The sequence below is a fragment of the Culex quinquefasciatus genome, chromosome 2 (assembly GCF_015732765.1).
Source record: "Culex quinquefasciatus strain JHB chromosome 2, VPISU_Cqui_1.0_pri_paternal, whole genome shotgun sequence".
Classification (NCBI taxonomy): Eukaryota; Metazoa; Arthropoda; class Insecta; order Diptera; family Culicidae; genus Culex; species Culex quinquefasciatus.
The window spans coordinates 200,923,267-200,936,006 of record NC_051862.1 but is presented as its reverse complement, the minus strand read 5'-3'; the positions used below and the strand labels follow the sequence as shown (position 1 = coordinate 200,936,006).

Genomic DNA, 12,740 nt, shown 5'->3' with positions numbered 1-12,740 from the left:
TTGTTTGTCAACAAAGCTGCAGCTGGACGGTGAGACGAAGTGAGGGGGGAAGAGATTTTGACATTTTATGCCCGCATCTGGCCCGTCGCCTATTTCATCGGTCACTGAGTCGCCGGTCGTTTCCAGTGACCGAGTCCAGCTAGGAACTGATCTTACAATATCTTATGCTGTGATCGCGGGAGTGAATCTTCCGGTCAGCTGTCACTGAGTGGCAGCTGTCATGTTGACGTGTACCGTGCCAGACGGTACCAACATTCGGTAGGGGCGTATCGCGTGGCCCTAACATCCTATATTTGATTTTCGAGTTTTTGTATGACCCCTAAATTACTCAAAAAGGATCCATAAATTTTAAATCCAAGATGGCTGCCAAAATGACGATGATACATTATTAAAAAATTGCACTTAAATTTGACTAAAATGAGGTAGTTCAACTCAAATTTTATGTAAAAAGTAAGACAATAAAAAACCGAAAAAAATGTTTTCTTCGTAATTAGATTATCCGAAGTCTGGACTGTACAAAATATCGATCAAATGAATGTTATTCAAACCAAATGTAGGACAAACATTATTATCATAACAAGTCCCAAACCCAACTCCCAAGCGGTTTTCCCGGGTGTCCCATATTCCTATTCGAAGCATTTTTTCACGTCAACACCCGAGAAGCCAGCTTAAGCATCAATTTGCAGCATTCCCCTTCGGCGGTGCTGTGGGATCAGATAAAACAAAAGCCCAGCAGAATTTATATCGCTCCCATTTCGGCGTAGGACAACCCTTCGGCCCCACCAAACGGTAAAAGGGTTGAAGTTATGCGCGATTTTGCTCCAAATCTTCGGTCCTCTCAATATTGATGGCTGTGCAAACAGCACTATTCACTCCATTAAATCCATCGAAACACACCTCGCCCTCGCTTTCTTACTATCCTCCTCTTTTTCATCTCGCAAAGGGTTGAAGGTAATGTGTCCCCATCGAGCTTTCCCAGCACGGGGGTTTGTGATTGTGTGTGCAAGAATTTCCTCGTCACACAGTTTTCCCAACGAATACACTCACACATCCGCAAGGGCTGACTGAGCCAGGAAGGCATAGTAGTGTGACGTGCCGAGTGGGCGATTATCTGTGAAATTGATGTTTTCTTTATGTTTATAAAATGTTATTTAAATGCAATGTAAATAATAACAAACATTCTGTGCATTTTCCCAAAGTTTGGTTTGATTTGGTTGCCGGAGTCCCGAATTATAATTAAAAATGTTTACAGTGGTCGGGCATGTACGTGTGTCCAACGCGTTCTGACTAAAATCACTTCGGCCAGTTGTCGCACTTGCAGTAATTTTCAGGGTGTGTCAAGATAGCACGATCAGATCGAAACTTCTTTCATATGAAGGGTGACTACAATGCTCAGGATTGAAATCGAATTTTGGGAATCTGTGAACTGTGAAGGTTAAAAGGTGAGGCATTTTGAAAGCTGACACAGAAATTATAAAAAAATAATGGTTTTAAGAGCTTAAAGCTTTAGGTTTTGTAACTTCATTCCATTTTTAATTGGGTTTTTAAATCAGTTTGATACTTCAGTTTTGCCCAAAAATTAGTAATAATTTCTTATTTAATTAATTCTCCGCCAACTCACACAGCAATGGCCCCGACCCCTCTTCGATTTGCCTGAAACTTTGTCCTAAAGGGTAACTTTTGTCTCTGATCACGAATCCGAGGTCCGTTTTTTGATATCTCGTGACGGAGGGGCGGTACGACCCCTTCCATTTTTGAACATGCGAAAAAAGAGGTGTTTTTCAATAATTTGCAGCCTGAAACGGTGATGAAATAGAAATTTGGTGTCAAAGGGACTTTTATGTAAAATTAGACGCCCGATTTGATGACGTACTCAGAATTCCGAATTCACGTATCTTTTATCGAAAAAAACACTAAACAAGTTTTAAAAATTCTCCCATTTTCCGTTACTCGACTGTAAAAATTTTGGAACATGTCATTTTATGGGAAATTTAATGTACTTTTCGAATCTACATTGACCTAGAAGGGTCATTTTTTCATTTAGAACAAAATTTTTCATTTTAAAATTTCGTGTTTTTTCTAACTTTGCAGGGTTATTTTTTAGAGTGTAACAATGTTCTACAAAGTTGTAGAACAGACAATTACAAAAATTTTGATATATAGACATAAGGAGTTTAAGCATAAGCATAAGCATAAGCATAGGTGCCCACCCGCAGTTGCTACTCCGTTATTGACCAGGACCTCCAGAAGTTACATCCACGAGCCGTGGAAGATAAGTGGGAGCTATCTTTCCTCGCTTCGCAACTTCTCAAAGGCCCTATCATGCTGATCAATACCGGCGCCGGCCACGACCAGTGGTAGGGTCACGGGGAAGTGGATGGGAATGTTAGTCCGATACTTGAGTGATAGAGACCGCCCAATCGACTGCATCTCCGACAAAGTATCACATGAGTTTTGAGGGGTTAGTAGATGGGTATGAGGTCAGGATTCACGAGTGGCAGTGATGTGACCATGAGCATTTTGATTATCGGTTGAAAATTTTAAATCTTAGGCAGCCGGCTGCGGAAAGATAGATAATTGATTATTTAAAAAGTTTTTTTTTATCGAACGCGTGCCAGCCGAGCAGTAGTGCTATGGGCTGGACTAAACAGTATATTTTTACTGTTTTTACAATTTAGATAACGCGAGCAAATTTCAAAAATAGTAAATAAATGACGCTTTACTCTTTATAAAATCGATAGTTTGATGAGTTTATACTAAAACCGCCAGTTTGAATATTTTTTTACAATCATTTACGACAAAAATTATCGCGAAAAAACAGGACGGCGCGTCCCCAGAAGCACTGCACTTATGATGTCATTATTTAATTATAATAACCACTCACCCAAGCACACAAACAGCGACACAAAAGAAATGAAATGAGCATGCAAAAACAAGACAGCGCGTCCTCGTGGTCAGCGCACTAATGATGCCATTATTTAATTATAATAACCAATCACCCAAGCACACAAACAGCGACACAAAAGAAATGAAAATGAGCATGCAAAAACAAGACAGCGCGTCCTCGTGGTCAGCGCACTAATGATATATAGACATAAGGAGTTTGCTTATAAACATCACGAGTTATCGCGATTTCACGAAAAAAAGTTTTGAAAAAGTTACTTTTTGCGTTTCTCCTTGTTTCGTCGTCCATGTCTGTTGCGGGTGACCATGAACGGCCATGATCGACGACGACCAACTTTTTCAAAACTTTTTTTCGTAAAATCGCGATAACTCGTGATTTTTATAAGCAAACCCCTTATGTCTATACATCAAACACTTTTGTAATTGTCTGTTCTACAACTTTGTAGAACATTGTTACACTCTAAAAAATAACCCTGGGTAATTCTCCGCCAACTCACACAGCAGTTGCTCCGACCCCTCTTCGATTTGCGTGAAACTTTGTCCTAAGGGGTAACTTTTGTCCCTGATCACGAATCCGAGGTCCGTTTTTTGATATCTCGTGACGGAGGGGCGGTACGACCCCTTCCATTTGCGAAAAGAGGTGTTTTTCAATAATTTGCAGCCTGAAACGGTGATGAGATAGAAATTTGGTGTCAAAGGACTTTTATGTAAAATTAGACGCCCGATTTGATGGCGTAATCAGAATTCGAAAAAACGTTTTTCATCGAAAAAACACTAAAAAGTTTTAAAAATTCTCCCATTTTCCGTTACTCGACTGTAAAATTTTGAACATGTCATTTATGGGAAATTTAATGTACTTTTGAATCTACATTGTCCCAGAAGGGTCATTTTTCATTTAGAACAAAATTTTTCATTTAAAATTTCGTGTTTTCTAACTTTGCAGGGTTATTTTTAGAGTGTAACAATGTTCTACAAAGTTGTAGAGCAGACAATTACAAAAATTTTGATATATATACATAAGGGTTTGCTTATAAACATCACAAGTTATCACGATTTTACGAAAAAAGTTTTAAAAAGTTGGTCGTCATCGATCATGGCCGTTCATGGTCACCCGCGACAGACACGGACGACGAAACAAAGAGAAACGCAAAAGTAACTTTTTCAAAACTTTTTCGTAAAATCGCGATAACTTGTGATGTTTATAAGCAAACCCTAATGTCTATATATCAAAATTTTTGTAATTGTCTGCTCTACAACTTTGTAGAACATTGTTACACTCTAAAAATAACCCTGCAAAGTTAGAAAAACACGAAATTTTAAAATGAAAAATTTTGTTCTAAATGAAAAAATGACCCTTCTGGGACAATGTAGATTCGAAAAGTACATTAAATTTCCCATAAAATGACATGTTCCAAAATTTTTTACAGTCGAGTAACGGAAAATGGGAGAATTTTTAAAACTTTTTTATTGTTTTTTTCGATGAAAAATACGTTTTTTCGGAATTCTGAGTACGTCATCAAATCGGGCGTCTAATTTTACATAAAAGTCCCTTTGATGCCAAATTTCTATCTCATCACCGTTTCAGGCTGCAAATTATTGAAAAACACCTCTTTTTTCGCATGTTCAAAAATGGAAGGGGTCGTACCGCCCCTCCGTCACGAGATATCAAAAAACGGACCTCGGATTCGTGATCAGGGACAAAAGTTACCCCTTAGGACAAAGTTTCACGCAAATCGAAGAGGGGTCGGGGCAACTTTTCCCGATTTCGTGTGAGTTGGTAGAGAATTACCCCCCTGCAAAGTTAGAAAAACACGAAATTTTAAAATGAAAAATTTTGTTCTAAATGAAAAAATGACCCTTCTGAGTCAATGTAGATTCGAAAAGTACATTAAATTTCCCATAAAATGACATGTTCCAAAAATTTTTTTAGTCGAGTAACGGAAAATGGGAGAATTTTTAAAACTTTTTTTGTGTTTTTTTCGATGAAAGATACGTTTTTTTCGGAATTCTGAGTACGCCATCAAATCGGGCGTCTAATTTTACATAAAAGTCCCTTTGACATCAAATTTCTATCTCATCACCGTTTCAGGCTGCAAATTATTGAAAAACACCTCTTTTTTCGCATGCTCAAAAATGGAAGGGGTCGTACCGCCCCTCCGTCACGAGATAACAAAAAACGGACCTCGGATTCGTGATAAGGGACAAAAGTTACCCATTAGGACAAAGTTTCACGCAAATCGAAGAGGGGTCGGGGCAACTTTTCCCGATTTCGAGTGAGTTGATAGAGAATTAACCATTTATTTTATTTTTTGAAGAAATACTAAAAATATATATTCCAAATTTTACAGAGAAACCTCTCTGATGCAGAAGCCACCGGAGAGGGTGGCGCAGAGAGGGAGGCAGGACCACGGTGCACACGTGGCTTGTAGTAGGTCAATGTCAGCAAATTTACGAGCCAAACTCGGTGACTCTGTGGGAAAGTTCACTCGCCCCTGCCCGTTTAAGGATGGCACCGGGGAGTTGGAATTGGTGGATGGAAATCTGGAAGAGCATCCCACCAGGCGATGGGATGTATGTGACGAAATCCGAACCTCTTTGGATTTCCCTTTGGAGGAGCGGCAAACTTTGGGGACCAAAATCCGTCCAGGAGGAAAATGGAAATCACAATGGAATGCGAAACGAGAATGACGCAGATTTGTATCCCTTTTTTTTTCAAGGGAGGGGACTGTCGAGGGAAAATGAATTCGAAAAGGTTTTTGCTCGAAGGAACGCCACAGCACTGGCAAGGCACTGAGAGGTAATGGAATGACGGAAATAAATTACCATACCTGGGCGTTCCTGGGGAGGACAGTTTACGGGTACGGAGCACGAGGAGAGGGGTTAGCAAACTGAATCACAATCATCGTTATTGCTTCTGGGGTTACGTTTAATCCTAACCCAAAGGATTGACCTTCTGTTGGGGCGGACAATTTAGAACAAGACCGTTTCTCATTTGATACATTTACTGTGGAAGTGTAATTGCAAGCTTGAAATTGAAGACGTTGCTACACCAACAATCTTCGTGAATGATTTGAATGTTTAAAAAAAAGTTGAAGTTGAAACTTAATTTTCCACAAAAATTTCTTCCATACTTTGAAATTTTGGGAACAACTGCTTTACAGAACAACTGGACAGGTGTATAATGCATTTAACACACTTTTTTTTTTATCAATTTTCGAAACCATGGCCCGAAATTTTTAAATTTATACTCTTTTATTTGTTCGCGCGGCGCGGCCATCGTTTTCATATTTAGTCCAGTCACGATCCAAACGGTATTTTAAACATTCATACGAAATTTGTAAATGTTAGGCTAGATTGTTGTATCTTCCAACTTTTTTCTGGAAATCTAAATTAATAACCTTTAATTTTGTTTCGAAAATTACAATTTGGCTTAGACCCTAATGGTCAAATAAAAAGTCAAAATGTCTCATGTCACAGACATAACTGAAACGGCTGTTTTTATGGGAGGTCAAAAGATTTTATTTATTTATAGTGTTCCTTTTTGATACATATATGAACAAATCAATTGCAATTTGAAACTTTAAAGTACTGTACTTTTTATAACGTTTTCAAATTAAAGGCATTCAAGGGTCATTCATAGCCAGTGTGACAATAATAGGTTGAAGATTTTTTGTAGAATGAAAGAAGCGAATTATACATTTTGAGCTTGGTAGAGGAGTTTTCAAAGAACCTCTAGAGGTAGTTTTCATTAAATTTTGAAATGTTCTAATAGTAAGTTTACTTACTTTAATTATGAAAACATTACATGGGGTCTTTTTTGAGGGGGCAGTATTTTTTGAGAAATAGCAAAAAAAAACTATAATATACAAATAAAATTGTGGAATATCCCCGTTCATTTGCAGGGTGAACGAAAATCTTTGCCGGAAAAAAACTAAAGTAATCCTCGTTTAAAGTTTTTAACTTTTTCCTATGGGACGAAATTTCGCCTATTTCAATTTAGTATGGTTATAAGTCCACATGGACATGATTCATGTTTCAGATCATATAATTTCTTAAGGGAAATGATGAGGGAACATTTCTCCTGAAGCACGCAAAGTAATTGAAAATAAAGGTAAAAAATTAAAAAGGTTTTATTGGAAATTTGGGAGATTTTCTGTTGAAATTGCACATCCTCTTCTCTAAAAACTGCAAAGTTTTTGATATTCAGTTCATTACTTTGATGAATTCTGTTTTGAGAATTGTTTCTGGGCCCATAGAGTATACAAATCACTACAGAAAATTGTAATCGTTGATTTTTGTGTGTTTTGGTTATAAAATGTACCGTTTTCATTATATTTTAACTTTTTTTGTGAGTACATGGTTCACATGATATTTTTTTTAGTTTAATTGAGATCTGCAGTTAAAATAAAATCACAGGGTTTCTATTTTAATGCCTTTTGTTAATTTGTATATCCAATTGGGCTATATTATTTGTATTGAAACTACAGAGTTTAAATTGACAATTGTTAGTAATAACATTATTTTTGTGTAAAACTGTGTAAAAAATTTTAATGTGTGTAAAATTATTAATAAAATCTCAAATAATTAAGCTTAACATGTTTAAAAAACTCTGGTATCAAAATTTGAAATGTTGAAAAATACAATAAATCAAGTGTTTTGCTGAACAAAACCACAAATAAATAATCTTTTTGATTACAATATTATCATCTGACCTCCAAATAAGTGCGATATCTTCTGTAAGTTTCAATAAAACTAATAAAAATGAGAAAATTTAATGAAAACGGTACATTTTATAACCAAAACTTACAAAAATATGTTGATTACACTTTTCTGTAGTGATTTGTATACTCAATGGGCCCAGAAACAATTCTCAAAACAGAATTAATCAAAATAATGAACTGAATATCAAAAACTTTGGAATTTTTGGAGAACAGTGTACAATATTAACAGAAAATCTCTCAAAATTCCAATAAAACCTTTATAACTTTTTTCCCTTATTTTCAATCAATTTACGTGCTTCAGAAAAAATGTTCCCTGCATCATTTCCCATAAGAAATGATACGATCTGAACCATAAATCATGTCCATGTGGACTTATAACAATACTAAATTGAAATATGCGAAATTATCAATTATTGTTCTTTCGAAATTCTTTACAAAACGTGTTTATTCAATAAAAGATCCAATGGCTTTTTAAAGCAAATTAGTCCCCCAAAAGACCTTGTGATTGATAAATAAGACTATTTCAATACACTAATCAGGATTTTGTTGATAAAATTTAGTTCGAAACGGAATGAATTTTTAATGTTTGATGGGTTTTTCACTAAGATTATATGATAAGTAACAAGTTTAATTTTTTGACACTGTTAATTTATTTTGGTGGCATCAAAATAATGTATGTGTGCAAATCAAGACTAACATTTCAAAAGGGCGCAATATTTAATGTTTGGCCCTTTTAAAATGTTAGTCAAGGTTTATTTTTTTCGAAATATTTTTTTCGAAAAGTTCGGAAATTTCACGAATGTTTCATGTTTCAACATTGAAAATCGGACCATTAGTTGCGGAGATATCGACATTAGAAAATGGTGGGTTGTTTGGGTGAGACCTAGCAAACTTCAATTTTCCTGTTTCTTTTTCTTTAAGCCGTTGTATCTCAGCAACCAGAGGTTCAATCTTCAATGTCTTTTAGACAATTTGATAGCAAATTTTCTGAACTTTTCCAAAAAAAAATATTTTTAAAAATGGTCACTCAAAAATCGAAAAACTGCAAATATTTCACTAAAATCAAACTTTCAGTGGCTTTATCTTGAAAACAGAGCCCTTTATCAAAAAATCTGTAAATTACTTTTCGATTGGAAATTCAATTACATTAATGGCGCACTACAAATGTTAATAAATGACAAGAAGAGTGCTAGGCGTCATCTAACCTAAGGCACTCTCCAGGATCCCTGCGAAAGATTTGCTGCGCTAGGGTCTTATTAGATTAGATTAGGAAATTCAATTTTACATAAAAAAAATTACGTCAAATTTGTTTTTGCATTAAATTTCAATTTTTATCCAAAAATCACTATTTTTCAAAAAATCATAACTCAGCGGCAGATTTTTTGACCATGTTTATCTATGGCTCAAAAGTTGCGGATTTTTGTCCCCTAAAACATCAATAAATACGTATTTTGGGAAATTGAGTTTTTGTGAAAAAAGAGTTTGATTTGATTTGATTTGATGTGATAACCAACAGGGCCACAAGGATGACCTATGTAGCGGTTGCCTAGAATTACAGTGGCTCAGACTTAAAGGGAGCATCTTCAAATTACTGTCGTATGAAGGGCCAAAAGGGGGTGGTTGGACGCGAACAAGCAAATTCACTCACGGTGTCCTCAGGGGAAGAGAATCTCCTTCCGACAGTAACCTCCAATAACTCCGAAAAAAAGTCTGACAAAACTGAAAAACAGGGCTCGCACCCTGTGGGGGCCTAAAAGGGCGCGGCAGACAGCTGGAGACTGACAGAGGTCAATAGATGGAGTAATTGGACAATCCTTAAGAATTGTACAATTACTAAACAATTTCCCCCTTGTGACGTAGTTCTGGTCTTCCACTATCCACATCCAGTCTCCTCCATTACAGCATACCGTCCACTGTCCTGATGCTCCCTCCCCAATCCCCGGCTTTGATTCTAACTACTGATGAAAAGGAAAATTATAGTTGAGAAAAGCTCAATGCGGATGGAGAGCAAATCGAGCTCAGTATCCCCTCACAAAGACTGGTAGTAAGTGTTAAAAATATAGTGAAAATTTTGAAGAAAGTTAAGAAGAAAAATGAAAAGATAGTATGCCAATGCGGATGGATCGATGATCCCTCACATGGACATAAAATGGACAGGTGGTAGGGAGAGCAAGAATCTGTGATTGAGTTTCTGATATAAAATAAAAAGGAACGTGCTCACCGGCTTCAAAATCATCTTCTTGCAACCTTCTGCTATTCGTGCTTGAACCTGAGCAGCAAGTCCAACTTCCAGCAGCCCCGCAACCGAATGAATCCACGATCGTCCGCCCGTGTTCTTGGGAGATCTCTTCAATCGACGTTGGAGAACTTGAATGCAAACGACGACCTGCAGTTGCAAATGCTGACCGTAATAATCCGAAAGCTGCGGGACAAGATCCTCAAAAAACTCATTTTGAAGACTTCACTCATTTGGCCGAGCTGTTGCATTCCTGGACCTTGTACAGCGTCTAGTCGCGGGTCCACCCATCCGGATCTTTGGCCACTTGCAGCAGCTTTCAACGCGAACCCTTGAAGCAACCCTCGAGCACCGGTTCGTAGTGCGGACAAATCTGGCACGTTACCCCTTCATGACGTTCATCGGGCCAGTACTTCTTCCACGCCACTGCCCTGCCCAGAATCCAAAATTGAGCTTCTTATAAATCCACAGGAACCACCGTCGCAACTGCCTAAACCACTGGCAAAATCCAAAAATCCGCGTTGATTCAAATACTTTTGAAAACTTTTGTCTAAAAACTGATCGCTGAAAAAAACGACAGCAGAAAAAACACGTCTGCCTACACGCCCGGCTTACTGCGATCAATTCGAGTTTTTGTGAAAAAAGAGTTGATAAAAAAATCTGCAATTTTTTTCGGTGTACCTATTTTTTCTCAATAGTCCTCATCAATACATAAAACTTTGCCCAAGACACCAAATTGATCAGAAAATTCACTCACAAGTTACAGCTGCATGAACATTTACGTACCATTTTTGTATGGACAGCAGCCAAAATTGTATGGAGCCTTGTATGGGTGAACCAATGACTCAAAATAGCTTCTTTGGTCATAGGGAAGACCCCCACAAAGTATCAGCCAAATAAAAAAATACAAATAAAATCCATTTCCGGTTTTGGTAGAAAATTGCTCAAATGCTTTAAAAGATCAAAGGATTAAACTTCTAAAAATTAACTCCTGAAAATTCGTGGCTATCCCCTACAAAACAAAATCTAAACACGTGTCTTGAATCATTCTATAATCCCCAACTTCATTATCAAAGCAAAAGAAAAAATCTGCATACACAAATGCTTTGATTACTCAAACGAAATTCACATTTCTTGGCACCATTCCCTGTGTCTAAAAATCTGCCTATTTTTGCTTTTCCCCGATGGTCTTCGGAGATGCCCCCTCCCCTTTTTGGCACTCACTCGTTTTTCCGGCATATGACTTACGATCGATCCAAATGTGCATTATTTTTTTCACTTGCTCTAGCACAATTTTTGGACTCTGCATTTTCCCGTTCCGCTGGCAAAGCTGGCCGAAACAGATTTTTAATCCATCAATCGATTTTCGGAGCTCGGCTGCTGCATGACGCGAAACAAATTTCATTTCAATTATAGCTCTGCTCTGATGCTCTGGTCGAGCCCCTTCTCCAGCCTCCCACCAAAGAAGGGGGTATGTTTTGAGGTCCTTACACACACACAAACACACACGACTGGGACACAAACACTTGTACAGCAGTCAGAGTTGGGGCTTGTGAGGCTGGACACAGATGTGCACAGCACGGAGAAAAGTCATTTCACTGCGTCACTCGTTGGGGGTGGTTTGAGGTGGGGGAGGGGAAGGACCAACCCCCAGAAAAAAAAAATCAACAATAAAATCTCCACGAAATGGCATCATGCTGGGTTGTCCTTAAAAAAGGACACCCCGGACGAAGACATTTGGAGCTTGAGGACAATCACATGGTTTCACTTCATTTTTCCGGCCAAGAATTTCCACATACCAACACACACATTGCTGGCATTTTGCTGTGACACGATTTTGCAAGAATCCTTGGAGTTCTTCCCATTAATCCCATTTTTGCTCTCTCCCTCCTGCGAGCAAAACAAGGACACTCACCACAAAGCATAATCAATTAATCTAGCGAGATAATCATTATAATTTTAAATGAGAAATAGCCACCTTGCCATGAAAAGCATCACTTGGAAATGAAAAATTTCGCCTGCAAGGTAGGCAACATCCTGAAAAGCCAGAGATATTTACCCGCTCACACACGGACCATACACATACACACACACGCGACACACGGCACAGCACAGCACACAGTGTGGTGCTGCCGAAACAACCGACGACGACGAGTTTTTCCAGCACGCGCGCCTATCGCCTTTGCAACCCGCATCACAACTGAGAGCCTCCGGGTTCGGGCTTTAGCCGCAGCAAAGAGAGCCTCAACAAACGCGAAAAGTGTGAGCTCTGGTGCTGAGCGTGGAGCAGCACTTGCAGGCGAAATGAATAAATAAGTTGAAGAGAACGTTGGCAGGATTCTCCGGATCATGGGAGCGACTCGGGATTAGATTTAAATCGAGCTAACATTTTAGGTGGAACATTGTTTATCATTTCCAAAGTCAAAAGAATCCTTGTACATCACTAATTTTTCCATACAGAGCGATTCTCTCAGATTTCAGTCATTCATTTTTTTTTTGTATTTTTTTAATCCGACTGAAACTTTTTTGGTGCCTTCGGCATGCCCAAAGAAGCCGTTTTGCATTATTAGTTTGTCCATATAATTTGGCTGCTGTCCATGCAAAAATGATATGTGAAAATTCAAAAATCTGTATCTTTTGAAGGAATTTTAGATCGATTTGGTGTCTTCGGCAAAGTTGTAGGTATGTAATATTGTTTTTGAAAAGGATAATTTCACGAATGTTTCATATTTTAACATTGTAAATCGGACCATTAGTTGCAGAGATATCGACGTAAGAAGATGGTGGGTTGTTTGGGTAAAACTTACAAAACATCAATTTTCCTGTTTTAAAACCTTTGCATGGCAATATCTCAGCAACTAAGTGTCGTATCAACAAAG

The 12,740-nt window shown here is 37.9% G+C and overlaps 1 protein-coding gene across 1 annotated transcript in view; it reads right to left on the bottom strand.

Moving 5' to 3' along the window:
- Positions 1-12,048, bottom strand: part of LOC6036126 — a 251,293-nt gene extending 239,245 nt beyond the window's left edge. The window contains 1 exon segment of the mRNA XM_038252913.1: positions 11,921-12,048. The gene's annotated coding sequence lies outside the window, so the exon portion shown is untranslated.
- Between the last annotated feature and the right edge of the window lie 692 nt (positions 12,049-12,740).